Source organism: Furipterus horrens, unplaced genomic scaffold (assembly GCF_987537825.1).
Source record: "Furipterus horrens unplaced genomic scaffold, mFurHor1.1.pri manual_scaffold_4, whole genome shotgun sequence".
NCBI lineage: Eukaryota > Metazoa > Chordata > Mammalia > Chiroptera > Furipteridae > Furipterus > Furipterus horrens.
The window spans coordinates 178,020,283-178,035,300 of record NW_028327174.1 but is presented as its reverse complement, the minus strand read 5'-3'; the positions used below and the strand labels follow the sequence as shown (position 1 = coordinate 178,035,300).

The following is a 15,018-nucleotide window of genomic DNA, read 5'->3' as shown; positions in this document are numbered from 1 at the left end:
GAAAATTTGTTCCTCCCCCACAACGTACTTCTCTACCTTATGAAACAAAATACAGAGAATAGAAATTAGCCTTTTGTAAATGATGGGAATATGAATTGTTATATTGTACTTTAATAGCATGATGCTCAGGACTCAGTTCAATCCTATTTAACCTGGCAGTTAACAGTAAACATGTTTAGCTATTATATCTCTAGAGATACAGACAGGTATAGGCTTTAACTAAATGTTTTTGTTGCTTAGGTTGTCACATATTTTATAGTCAAAGATCAAGAAAATATGTTAGTTATATCTTGGAGGCCTGTCTATAAAGCGAGTTTCAGAGGGAAAAAAATGTTTCAGGGTATATTTTGCTTAGATAATAGAAAAATATAGTTTGTTAAGCATAAAACAAGGAGGGTTTAAACAATAACAAAGGTCACAAGATGCATAATTTCTGCTTTTTGCTTTAAAGATAACATCACTGAAGCACAATTTTGAATTGTTTTGCAGAACCTTGGGTCTTCAACCCAGTTAGATCACCCAACCACAGCGACGAAGGCAACAGACAAGATGATGTTAGGAACTGATTTAATCAGATGAAGGAAAACTGAAGCTTGCTCAAGAACTAACCATCACTTTTCCATCTGGCCACAGCCATCAGGTAAGCCAAGATGGGCACTCACAAGTATGAGTACATCCAGGAGCTATGGCGTTAGAAGCAGTCAGATGTAATACGCTTCCTTCTCAGTGTGTGTTGCTGGCAGTACTGCCAACTCTGTGTGCTGCACAGGACCTGCCACTCCACCTGGCCAGATAAAGCACACAGGCTGGGATACCAGGCCAAGCAAGGTTATGTCATGTATGGGATTCAAGAGCTCCGTGGTGGCCACAAACACCCCATTCCAAGGAGTGTAACGTAAAGCAAGCCTGTCCGTCATGGTATTAACAAGGCAAAGTTTGCCCGAAGCTTTCAGTCTATTGCTGAGGAGAGAACTGGACACCCAAATGGGGCTCTGAGAGTCCTGAATTCTTATGGGGTTAGTGAAGATTCCATGTACAGATTCTTTTGAGGTTATACTCATTGATCCATTCCATAAGGCTATCAGAAGGAACCCTGACACCCAATGGATCACCAAAGCAGTCCACAAACACAGGGAGATATGAATGATGACATCTACAGGCCACAAGAGTGGTGGTCTTGGAAAGGACCACTGCTCCACCACGCTACTGGTGGCTCTTGCCCTGCAGCTTGGAGAAGATGCAATACTCTCCAGCTCCATCATTACCGGTAATATAAGTAATGTTTGTAACATTCTTACCTAGTAAACTAATCAGAACAGTCATGTCTGCTTTAAAGTGTTCTTTAATTTGTTAAAACTAGTTGTCTCCTGATTGTTTCATGTATGTATTGTCAAATTACGAAAGTTAAAGTGCAATAATGTTTGAAGACTGTAAGTGATGATGTATCTGGTTTCTCATAAGGTAAATGATTTTGTCTTTGCTTTATCTTACTAGGGAGTATCCATGTCAATATTTAAAATGCTGTTTAGTGTAATAGGTGTAAAATAAATTCTGTGCAAGAGGGAAAGAAAGAACTAACTATCAGCTTCTCCTATAACGCCTAAACCCTAACCCCCTCAATCTTTGTCTTTAAAAACCCTGGATTAAAAACCATTGGGGAGTTCAGATTCTGAGCACTAGCTCACTTTTCTCCTGGCTTGACACCCTGTCAATAAAGTGCCTTAATTTCCCCACTGCAAAACTCAGTGTTCATTGTTTGGTTCTGCCCCGTGTCAAGTGGGCAGACCCTCTTTGTTTAGATAACATTATTATTTAACATACAAGAAATTCTCTAAAGTGGAGTCATCCCCAGAGAGATTAAGTGACTTCCCTGATGTCCTATACAGCTAATTAGTGCTTCCAGCTCACCTTTTCTCTCTAAAGACTTCCTCCAAAATAGCCTTCCTTCCCTCTGGAGAAATACCTCTTGTCACACTACCTACCACTTAGGTAATCCTATTAGTTAATCCTATTACAAGTTTTTTTCATTAAGTAATTAAGTCTATTTCTATCTTTATCATAGTAATCACATACAATTTTTCTTCTCTGTCTTTGTCTCAGTTATATTTTGATTCTGGAAATGGAACTAGTCAGGTGAAATGAGTATTGACAATAGAATACAGTGAAAGGAAATCCAAAAGTTTCAGGGTAAAACTAAACTTCATAAAGGATTAAAGTGATCAACCCTTGAAGCCCATTAACATGTCCTGTACTCCCCTTTAGAAATCACACAAATAAATGTCCATTGTCACCATTCTTCCACTTTTTATCCCAATGTGGAATTTGACTAGATGATTCTAATATTTGTCTGAAATGAAAATTCCTCAAGAATGGTCTGGAGACTTTTGCAAAGAATGAATTGATGGGGTTTGCTCTATCAAATACCAAAACATTCCATAAAGATATGTAATATCATGTACATTACTATGGAGAAACAGATCATTTTAACAAAGGAACACAATAGAGTTCAAATGTAAATAGGAATATTAAGCACAGGGGAAAGAACATACAAGTCCATAAATGGTATTAAAATAGCTATATCTTTGAAAAGAAATAAAATTCTTACCATATACTAGAAAGTAAATTCCAGATGGGTCATTGGACTTAACAATAAGGAATTATATAAATAATAAAAGCAAATATAAGAAATTTGTTTATAATCTTGATGACTGCCTTATACAAATACAAAAGAATGACAAATAACTCTGTCAAAATTTTCTTCTGTATGAGACTATAATCAAAATTAAAAGACAAGCAAACTAAAAAAATGATATGCCATATCTCAGGATCAGATTAGCAAAAATGCAGTAATAAAAGTGCACCCATTAGTGTGACAAAATGGATACTCTGATACATTGTTAGTGCCCATTTAAATTGATATAACCTTTTGGAGAGCAAACAATATCGATTAGTTAGAATTTTAAATGTGTAATCCTTTCAATCTAGAAATTCCACTCCTGGGTGTCTATTCTAGAGTAATACTTATTCATGTGCATCAAAAGGCAAGTATGAGGAGTTTATTAGAGCATTAATATTGATAAACACTAAAAAGCTATAAAGTTAACATATTATGTAATAATGTACCACATTGAACCTAACATGATATTTAATTGTAAGAACCATTGTTATTTTGTGTATTGATTAAAAAATAATAATAAGGCTGACAATCAAACCATGATACAATGCTTTCTTATTACATAGAGTTTATATTTTATATTTAGTGCAAGAGATCTTTTAGACTTATTTGACCCTAGATTTTTAAATCACATCGTACTTTCATGCACTCATAAAAAATAGAATATAAAGGAAATAAAGAGGTTAAATAATTCTTAAAACAACTTCATATTAAGAGTCTGACTCTTCTGTATCAGTTTTGATCCAGAGTCATCAGTGATGTGTTTTTCCTCATCTACTTGTCTTGTGTGCCTTTCAAAATGTAGTGACACAGCATTTCTTTAAAAAGTGACCCCCTATTATAATTTCTGGGACTTTCCACCAGGCTCCTGACACCCATTCTCAAGTTCTGATGCATGTGTAAATTCTGTTTTAAGAGGTGTTCACATTAAAATGTGAAAAATAGTATCTTTAAAATTGATGAACTATATGTGTTATGCAGCAAGATCTCTTCTAGTACATATTAAATGAAAATAGCAATTTTGAAAAAAGAAACCATACAGAATGTAATTTCATTATTAAAAAAAAATAAGTGTTTTTATGCCAGACACTATAGATTGGATCCCAGAGCTCTTCATAATAATTCTCTCTTTTTTTGATCTTCTAACAGCTTTATTGACATGTAATTTACACACCATGCAATCCATTTATTGTAAGTTCCTTGAGTTTTGGTAGCTTTATACTGCTGTCCCACCATCACCACAATCCAGTTTAAACGTGCTTCCATGCCCCCTGCCATTAGAAGGAGCACCCTGGGGCATGGAGGCAGCACCAGGAAGTGGGCAGAGTCTGGCTGGGACTGCAGAGTGGCTTTAGGCTTGTGGAATGGTGAGGACCAGTTTCTGTGTTGAAGGAATGGCATAAAGCATCAGTTCCAAATATTTCCTTTTACTTCATTATTCAAGAGTATGTATTAGTATCTACAAAATTCAGACTCTCACCAGGCGAGAGACTTACATTCCATATGTCTCCCCATCACTAGGTGTAGAAGGGACAAACATTGCAATGCACTTCGATGAATACAAAAACAGCAAACACTTGAGTGGGGGTCAGGATGAGTTTGAGAGGAGGGGAAGGGGAATTACAGAATGAGATGGTGTATATCAGGGACCAAATATGTAAATACCCAGGGAAATGACAGTCAGGACAACTTCTAAACAATGTCCTTTGAGTCTACAAATCTTGTTTATTTATTTATTTTTTGAGAGAGAGCTTTATTTTGAATTTCTTTTATTCTTAACTTACATTAATTTGTCTGTTTTCTTAAGATAATTTTCTCTTTTATTGATTAACCTATTTTCTTTGTCCTGATATATGTTTTAAACTTGGTTTAATTTCATTCATTCACTGATTAATACCTGATATTTCTTTCTTTTTGCTTATTATAGTTTTCTGCCTCAACATTAGATCATCGGTTTACTGTAAAAGGATATGGCTCAGGAGCAGTCAGATGGATGAGATGCACAAGGCAAGGTGTGGGGACAGAGGTGATAAGCTCCCATGCTCTCTGAGCAAGCCACTCTCCCTGAATCTCCACATGTTCTCCATCCCGAAAACTCCCACAGCCTTTGATTTCCTCCACCGCCTTCTGCACTAAACCCATCAGCTCTTACAAGTGTTTTGTACTTTCCAGTTTGGTTGTCAGTAATCTCCATTAGACTGCAAGCTCTTTGAGAGCAGTGACTGGGTCTTGCCCATAATTAAATTATTAGCTCTAGCACAGCTCCTGGCAAAGAGTAATGCCCACCTCCATAAAAATATGATGGATGACTATGTCCTTTGAGCAAAGGCTTGTGTAATACGTTACATATAAAGATGATTGAGACTTCAGTCCTACCTTCTTGGAGTTTACATCTTAGTGAGAGTGAAATAGATTTTCCCATAATAATAAGTTGAAGAAGAAAGCATGAAATGGACTAATAACCAGGGATGGGCCTATAAAAGATAAGACTATTAATTCTCCTTGTCATCCTGATGATTATCTCTGTGGTCTGAAAGCCATTAGGCCTAAGATACACAAGAGATATAAGAAAGTGGCGGGCTCTGCCTCAGGGAGCCCATCATCCAAAAAAGCCCAAGACTGTGCTACCGAAGCCTGGACTATGTTGTTAAAGCCTAATTAACTAAAGACTATGTTCAGATGATTGATTGTTGCAGCAAGACATAGAACACCCAGAGGAACCTGGAATGTCATTCAACAAGAGGGAGGAAGGCAGAATTTTGGTAAAGTTGTGGTTCCCACTGAACGTTCCAGTGATGGAAAAATGGAAGTAGAAATCAGTTCGGGACTGGCTGCTGTTTCTGAGGCAGGATCAGAAGTGGGATAAACCCAGGACTGGGGGCTGTCTGTTGACAGGGTACCTGGGTCAGTCATGGAGAGGACACTACAAAATGACCAAGTGTGGAAGGGTGGGATCCAACGAGGGAAAACAGGCGCAAGGAACATGCTAGAAGAGGAGCCTGCGAATTGAAGCTCAAAATGCAGATGAAGATGCACTCTGAGGAAATAGATGATAGAGTAAAAAAAAATGTTTAAGATTCTCAAAAGAGTGAAGAAAGAATATCATAAAAGAGCACAGAACAGTAGAACATTACTACTGGAAACAAAAACCATAATGAAATTAAAACCTCAATAAACAAGATAAAATAAAAAATGAACACTTAAAAAAAGAAGAAAAAATACTTGAGAAATAGTACTGTTCAATTCTCCAGAGCACACACAGAGACAAAAAGATTGTTTTAAAAGGATGATAAAGCAGCTAAAAAAAAAAAAAGGAGGAAAGTTTGACATATATTCTGACATATATTTAATAGTAGGTGAATGATCATGTATGTTATGTGAACTATATCTCAATAAAGCTATTTAAAAATATATCCAGATCTAGATATATGGGAGACCCAGAAGAGAAAGAATGTAGGGAACATTGGTGAAGTGTGACTGACCAGACAGCAGCTAATAATTTTCTAGACCTGAATAAAAGTCTTAAGTCCTCAGAGAGAAGGCCCTAATGAACCTGTAAAACTGTAAGATATAAGAACAACTTAAAAACTACAATACAGAATGATAAAGTGTATACAATTGGAATACACCTATCACCTTAAAATCACTTTCCTCTCCACAAATTATCCCTATTAATAGCTTGGTATATGAATAGACATGTATATCTATCTTTATACCTTTATACAAAAACATAGTCGAGTATGTGTATTTTTGCTTTTTTTTAAATTAATAAAGGAGATCTTACAATATATTTGTTGTACAATGTTCTCTTTTCATGTAAAAAATAAATTATACAGATCTTTACAAATAACTACCAGATTAAGTTTAATATTTATGACAAAGTTTTCCTTCTTTTAAATGTTATTTTTTTTTAAATATTTGTTAATTTTTTCCAAATTCAGAGAAAAAGAAAGAGGAGCACATAATCCCACTGCCCATCCATTGATATTTTTCAAATAATAAAAGTAACAAATATTCATGGCTAGAAAATGGAAACAATTCAGAAAAGAACAACACGATAGCATGTTATTCTTTCAGAAAAAAAATTATATTTATGAACATATATTATGTATACTATAGATTTTTCTTTTGTTTTAAAAGTTAACACAGAAAGAATCATAACATTGTCCCACACTTTGAATTTTCACTTAATAATATACCTTGGAGAGCTTTCCATGTTAGTATCTATAAAGCTATATAGTGTTCCTTGCTTTTTAATGGATTCATGATATTTTATAAAATGCAATATTGTAGTACGCAAGTACAACCATTTACTGTATATGGAATAACCAGAATCACTAACATCCTCTTGTGTTGCTTTAATATTCTTCTAATAATAATCATTTGCATTACTTCCCGTGTTTGCTTCATATGCACTGCCCACACTAAACATCCTTGTTCAAATATCTTTGTGCATATGTGTGAATATTTTTGATGAACAGATTTCTAGATTTGGAATCTTGAGTTAAGGCACATGGGCACCAAAATTTTTGATTATTTCTGTTCAGTTTTCCTCTCTCAAAAACTGCAATATCTTATACTTCCTTTAACAAAGTATCTGAGTGTTTTCTTCTCCACTTCTCATCAAAACTGGATGCTGACTTCTGGCCAAGATGGAGACCTACACAGACATGCTGCGTCTCCTACCACAACTAAGAAGGAATAGAACTACCTCAAAACTAGAAGCAACCAGAAGTTACAGAAAATCAAACTACGTGGAAGTCCAGCAAACAAAGATATAAAGAAGAAATACTCATCCAGACAGGTAGGAGGGGCGGAGCCGGGGTGGAGAAGACGAGGTATGGTGCTGGCAGCAGTGGCGGCAGTGGCAGGCTGGCAGAAAGTGCAGTCACACATTTTAAAAAATCAGGAGGGACACCTGGGGAGTGTTCCCAGCTCCTCATTGGACCTTGCAGCTCACAGTCCCAGCACCGGGGAAAATCAAGCCTCATTGCTTCTGACTGTGCAGACCAGTGGAGGCTGGGGTGGAGGAAGAAACTGCCGATCTCAGCAGAGTCCGCTTGTTTAAAGGGCCCCCACGGTCCTAGAACGTCCGCAGACCCGCCCACTCTGGGAACGACTGCCAGGACAGCAGCTAGAGGGGCGCCAGTCTGGTGTGGAAGTAGGAGAGGTGCCTGGAAAAGGGGCGAATGCTGGGCAGGTGACATTGTTCCCTCTCGGACCCCTCCCCCATGTACAGTGCCACAACATGGTGAAATGGGTCGCCCTGTACTGACGAATCCCTAAGGTTCCACCCTTTCCAATGTAACAAGTGCAACAGCTCTACCTGAGACTCGGAGGCAAACAAACACAGGAACCTGTCAGAATGAAGAGACAGAAGTATGGCCCAAAAGTGGAAATGAATCAAGGTTCCAGTGGGAGAACTAAGCGACAAGGAGATAGCCAACCTCACAGATGAGGAGATAGACAACTTAACAGATGAAGAATTCAAAACACTGGTGATAAAGATGCTCATAGGCTTGACAGATATGCTTGAGTACGGCAAACACATAAGAGAAGAAGTGAAGGCTGTGCTAAGTGAAACGAAGGAAAATCCACACAAAACCATTGGTGAAGGGAGGAAACCGGGATTCGAATCAATGATTTGGAACATAAGGGAGAAAAGAACAGTCAACTAGTGCAGAATGAGGAAGCAAGAATTGAAAAAAATGTGGAAAACTTCCCAAATTTTGCAAAGGAGATGGACATACAGGTCTGGGAAGCACGGAGGGTCCCAGGCGAGCTGGACCCAGAGGAGACCACACCAGGATGCATCATGACTGAGATGCCAAAGGTGAAAGATAAAGAGAGAGTCCTGGTGGCAGCAAGAGAGAGGCAGAGAGTTGCCTACAGGAGGGTGCCTATAGGACTATCAGCTGATTTCTCAGAGGACACTTTGTAGGCAGGAAGGGACTGGCAAGCAGTATTCGATGTGATGAAAAGCAGCCTACAACCAGGATTACTCTATCCAGCAAAGCTATCATTTGGAATGGAAGGGCAGATGAAGTGCTGCCCAGACAAGGTGAAGCTAAAGGAGTTCATCATCACCAAGCCATTATTATATGAAATGTCAAAGGGACTTACTTAAGAAAAAGAAGATCAAAACTATGAACACTAAAATGACAACAAACTCACAACTATCAACAACTGAATCTAAAAAATAAAAACAAAATCCAACTAAGCAAACCATAATAGGAACAGAATCATAGGTATGGGGGTCATTTGGAGGGTTATCAGCTGGGAGGGGGGAGGGGGAAAAGTTGGGAAATGGTTCAGGGACTAAGAAGCATAATTGGTTGGTACAAAATAGACAGGGGGAAGTTAAGAATAATATAGGAAAGGGTGAAGCCAAAGAACTTATATGCACGACCCATGGACATGAACTATGGGGGATGGGATTCCTGGAGGGAAGGGGGGTACTGGGCAGTGGGGAGCAAAGGGGAAAAAATTGGAACTACTGTAACAACATAATCAATAAAATATACTTAAATAAAAAAACTGGATGCTGTTGATTAAAAAGTCATATTTTTTAAAATGGCACTTTTCTAATTACTAGTAAGAATGACAACATTTTATGGATTAAGGATCATTTAAACTTCTTTTTCAGGACCATATTATGGTTAGTTTGTGTGTGTGTGTGTGTGCATGTGTGTGTATGCATGTTTAAATAATCTGGTGATTGTCTTTTATCCATTATGATACCTTTTACCATATCAAAGCTTGAAATTTTTATAAAATCTAATGGTCAATCTTTTCCTTGTGAACTTCAGCTTTAATGATTTTCTTATAAAAACCTCTACATGCCCAAGGGATGTTGTTTTATATTTTCTTTCTAAGGTGTTTTTTTTTTTAACATTTAAATGTTAGGTTGGGATATAAATAAAATTTTAATCTTTAAATTCATAGCCAATCATCCCAACATCACTTATTGAATCATCTTTTCCTTCATTGACCTGAAAGGTCACATTCATCACAACTAAACTTTTATATATGTATATATCAGTAGGTTGTGTGCGCACCTGTACACCATATGTAGAGATCTCAGGTCCCCTACTGCAGGAGAGTAATTACTAGTAACTCCAGCTCTTACACTCTGAAATCCATTATCATTTTTTTTTTTTTTTTTACTGTGTGGTTGCCTCTCACTCACGCCCCAAATTGGCGACCTGACGTGCAACCTAATTATGTGCCCTGACTGGGAATCGAATGGAACCAGCGACACTTGGCTCGCAGGCCGACGCTGAGCCACAGCAGCCAGGGCTTCATTATCATTTTTGCTCCAGGCCTCAGTTCCCATGGGTTGCTCCCAGTTAGTGACTGAGTGCAACAAAGACACTAATGTAGGTCCATTTCTGAGAGACAAGAATTCTGACAAGTGACTATCTGGAAGACTCCCTTTTGGCCTTGTTGAAACTTTCTTTTTTCAGCTTTATTGAAGTATAATTGACAAATAAAATTGTAATACATTTAGAGGGCACAACATGATGATTTGATAATATGTATGCATTGTGAAAGGATTCCCACTAGTGAATTAATTAACATATTCATCACCTCACATATTTACCTTATTTTCTGGTAAAAATGTCAGGTATATAATACAGTATTATCAATTATAGACACTGTGTTATACATTAAATCAGCAATATTTAAGCAGTGTACTACAAGAATTTTTAAAACATACAATACCTGACTATTTAGTCAGGGGCACTGACCTCTTTTCCTTTAGATTGTCATATAAAAACATGACAACAACCAACACAACAATAGCCATTCAGTGTAAATGAATCAAAATTATACCTATTTTTTTGTCAGATCAAGAAAAAATTTATTTTTTGGTGTTCTGCAGAATTTTAGTAATCAGTTTATATGTGCCATGAAGTGAAAAAGGGTTGAAAATCACTGCATTAGATCCTCAAACACTATTCATCTTTTAACTGAAAGTTTGTACCCTTTTCCCAACCTGTACCTATTTCCTTCATCCCCCCAGACCTGGTAATCCACCATCCCACTCTCTGAAACTTTCTTCAAACCACACTGCAGGCTAAGACCTTCCTGCTCTCATTCCCTGGGGGGATCTGTATGGTGGTCTGACTGTGCACTCCCAGCCGCTTTTATTCGCCCTCCATTTTTCCTCACAGGTATTTATCCCAATAGATGGGAGACATCTTAACCCATCTTGGTTCCCAGTGAACCTGTACTAACAATGTAAGTGGGTCTCTTTAGTTTCATGGAGGTACTTATCTATTCTAGGTTTACTATCACAGAGTTTTAATTACTATAGCTTCATGGTATATTTTTAAATTAGGCGGAGTAAGTCCCCCACATTGTCTTTGTCAGAATATAGGGAAGTGAGCAAACATAGGTTTACAGATGTGAGTGACATTCTTTTGAGTTAACAAAACTATTGTAATAATCATAACTTGCATGTCTTTTTCCATATGAACTGTATGCCTACTTTTGCCTACCCCTGTATTTTTGACTATTCTTATGTATATACTTCCAGCTGAACTTTTTTGATAAGGAGATTTTTTAAAATTGGTTTTTGAGAGAGTGAGAGGAAGGGAGAAAGAGAGACAGAGAGAAACATCAATTTGTTGTTCTACTTATTTATAATTCATTGCTTGCTTTTCGCATGCATCCTCACCAGGGATCAAACCTGCAACCTTGGTGTATTGGGACAACGCTCTAACCAACTGAGCTACTCAGTGAGAGCAGATGTTTTTCTTTTTAATTAATGCATGCATATGATGACAAAAGTACATATGACAAGTAGGTTTTCCTCCCATCTCTGACCCTCAGTTCCCAAGGTTCCCTTCCCAGAGTGAAACACCTTTATTAAATTCTTCTGTGTCATTCCAGAAACATTCTAGGTATATATGTACGTGTGTGTGTGTGTTTGTGTGTGTGTGTGTGTCTGTCTGTCTATCTACCCATCCCTCCATACCTTCCTTTTTGGCCCTGTTAGCATATTGTGAACCCTGTTCAGTACTTTGTTTTTTCACTAAACAATAGATCTTGTAGAGCTTTCAATGTCAATATTTATAGATCTGTCTCATTCTTTCTAATAACTACCTAGCATTCTATTGTTCCTTACCAAAGCACATATAAGTAGTTCTCAGTCCTTTGTTATAACAAACAATGCTACTGGGAATCACAGGAACTTTAAAATTATCTTGTCAAGTTGTATTTTTAAAAATCCCATTGAGATTTTATACAGAGTTGCCTTGAAATTTATAGATTTAATTTGGGCAAAAGAAACATCACTATGTTTGGGTCTTCCCAACCAGGTCACATAGTATGTCTTTCTTTCCATTTACTTAGAAGAACAAACTCTTATATCCTTTGACCAAGTTTTATAGTTTTTATAAATCAGTCTTGCTCTTCTATTAAATGTTTTCCTAACTTTTGTTTTGTCGATATTGTAAATAGAAATTTCCTCTTATATAACATTTTCTTATTAGTTTTTTCTGATATTCAGGAAACTCTTGATTTCCATATGCAATTCCTGTATTAAATCTTGTCTCTAATCTTTCTTATTAGTTCTAATAATTTTTCAGTTGATTGTGTTAAGTTAATACCATCTAAGATATAGCAAATAGCATATATGAGTACCAAGAGGAGAAAGATAGCCTCATTTGATTGAGGGATTTTTTAAAGTTCAGAAAGACTGGGAGTAGCCAGAGCAAAGTGTTGATGGGGCATGATTGCATGATTATGACATTTTGTTCAAGTTGGTAGTAGAGACAGTGGTAAGTAAGGTATTGTTGACATGCTATGTACATTGGACTTTATTGTCCAGTTACCGAAGACCCATTAAAGGGCAGAGTGAGCTCAACTTACTCTGTAGCGCATGCACTACAGACAGCTACGGTAAGATTTTCATGACCTTAAACACCAGCAAACACTTACTATTCATATACTACATATATAACACTCAGATCCAAGTTTTAGAATATTTCCTTTCTTTTTTTTTCAAGTGACAGAACAAGTTAGAGGCAAATATGATGCAAAAGGGAAAAGTAAACATACAGAAACTAAATGCCACAGAGTTCAAAGGAGAGAGAGAACACCATAAGCTGAAGTAGCTGAGGAAACTTTCTTGAAGAATTAAGGTTTGAACATGATCTTGAAGGATGAGTAGGTCTTAAGTGCAGTATAGAAGGTGGGAGGTATTCTAGGCAAGGGGGCTGGCAAAGTGGAAAAATCACATATGACACCGAAGATAGAATTAGTAAAAGAGAAGTTAGTCGAATCAGTGGATTGAAACCAATTTATTTTATTTGGTTGACAGCTGAAAGTAATGACAGATTAAAACAATTTTAGAAAATACTGGCTTCTACAAAAGTAGTGCTTAATATGAACTTAATTTAATATTGCTTTGAAGAGGCTGCAAACTGGTGGCAGAAGAGAGCAGCCTGGATGCATTAGCAATTCATTAAGGAACTATGAACGGCAAACTATCAAGTAGGGGTTGAGTTTTGTGTTATTGTTTAATATAACAGAAAACTCAAGTAATGGTAGCTTACATAAGATCTTCTAGAAAAGGTTTCCATATGGGCTAGTGAGCTAGCTCAAGGATTTCAAGGCCCAGGTCTTTTTAGTTCCCTTAGCAAAAGCTTCCATGTGCTGTTAAAGGAATTGTCACCTCTCCACATTATATGTTGAAACAAATGTGGTCATAAGGGTAGGGTCCAAATCTGATAGGACTATGGCCTTATAAGAAAGTAAACAGAGACATTTCTTGTTCTGCCTGCCACATGACACACTGTGAGAAGGCTGCTGTCTCCAAGCTGGGAGGAAAGTACTCACCAGGGAAGGGCCGTGCTGGCACCCTCATTTTGGACTTCCAGCCTCTAGAACTGTGAGGAAATTAACTTCTCTTGTTTAAGCCAAGCAGTCTTCAGCATTTTGTTATGTCAACCCAAGCTGACTAATATACCATGTTTGTTCCCAAGTTGGTCCCCAAATTTTGTTGCAAATGGCTGCTGCAGCTCTAGCTACCATGTCTGTTTCAGACAAGGAGCGGGGGCGGGGAGGGTCATATCAGTTGCGTCTGATTCTTTTTTAAAAGGCCTTCCTGGAAGTTCCACACAATGACATATGCTTCGATCTTACTGTCCAGAACTGTGACAGATAGTCACCCTTATGTAAAAAGGTGACTGGGAAATGTGTTCTTTCGGCTAGACATATTACCATCCCTAATAAAATTAGGACCTCTGTTAGTGTGGAAGAAAGGAGAATAGATTTTGGGTAGCAACCAGCTACATCTGACATAGCCAACAAAAATACAGACAAAAAAGTACCATCTTGATAATCAAATAAATTCAAATTAAGCCAATGATAATATTTTTTATCCCACTAGCTTAGAAAGGATTTTAAGAAGGTAATGGCTAGTGTTGGCAAGGGTGCAGAGAAGGAGGCACTCTCATTATTGCTGATGAAAGTGCGAATATATCCAGTGTTACTAGGTAGGTCTTAAAATATGCACATTCTTTGACCCATTAATTTTTTTTTTATTTCTAGAAATTTATTCAAGATGATGACTAAGGACTGGGCAAAAATTTAGCTACAGTCATGTTTATAATAATATTTTGCCTTGCCAAGATCACTAGATGTTAAGCAATAAAGGATTAATTAAATATATTATTGTTCATCTAGATGAAAAATACAGTATGGCCTTTAAAAATAATGTTGTTGAGTTGTCTTTTGACATGTAATGGTTACTATATATTTTTGAGAAATAACACAGACCACAAAGCAATATGTAGAGGCTGCTGTCATTCTTACAAATATTTGTTTATTTACATAAATAGAAAGACTAGAATGATATATATAAAATGATAACAAGTTATCTCTTGGTGGTGGGGTTATAATTAATTTTAATATTCTTTTTACTTATCTGAATTTTTCTAATTTAACTGCAAGGATATATATTAGTCATGTAATTAAAAAATTAAAAGGAAAAGCAAGAGAATTTGAAATAATAGGTGGCAATAATTTATTGGTATGTCTCCAAAATTTTATGTAGATACCAAAATAGAACTATCCTATGAAAAGACAAATAACTCAATTTTTAAAAGAGCAAATTTCTGAATAGAGATTTTTTTCAAAGAAAATATACAAATGGTCAATAAGCACATGAAAGGATGCTCAACATCATTAGTCATCAGGGAAATGGAAATCAACACTACCATGAAATACCACCTCACACCCACTAGAATAGCTATAATAAGAAAAAAAGCCGATAATAACAAGTGTTTGTAAGGAGGTGGAGAAATTGGAACTTTCAAACACTCCTGATGGGA

The 15,018-nt window shown here is 36.8% G+C and overlaps 1 pseudogene; it reads left to right on the top strand.

The window, feature by feature from the left end:
• The first annotated feature begins 650 nt into the window (after positions 1 to 650).
• LOC150013455 (large ribosomal subunit protein eL15 pseudogene) lies at positions 651 to 1,271 on the top strand (annotated as a pseudogene).
• Positions 1,272 to 15,018: the final 13,747 nt, after the last annotated feature.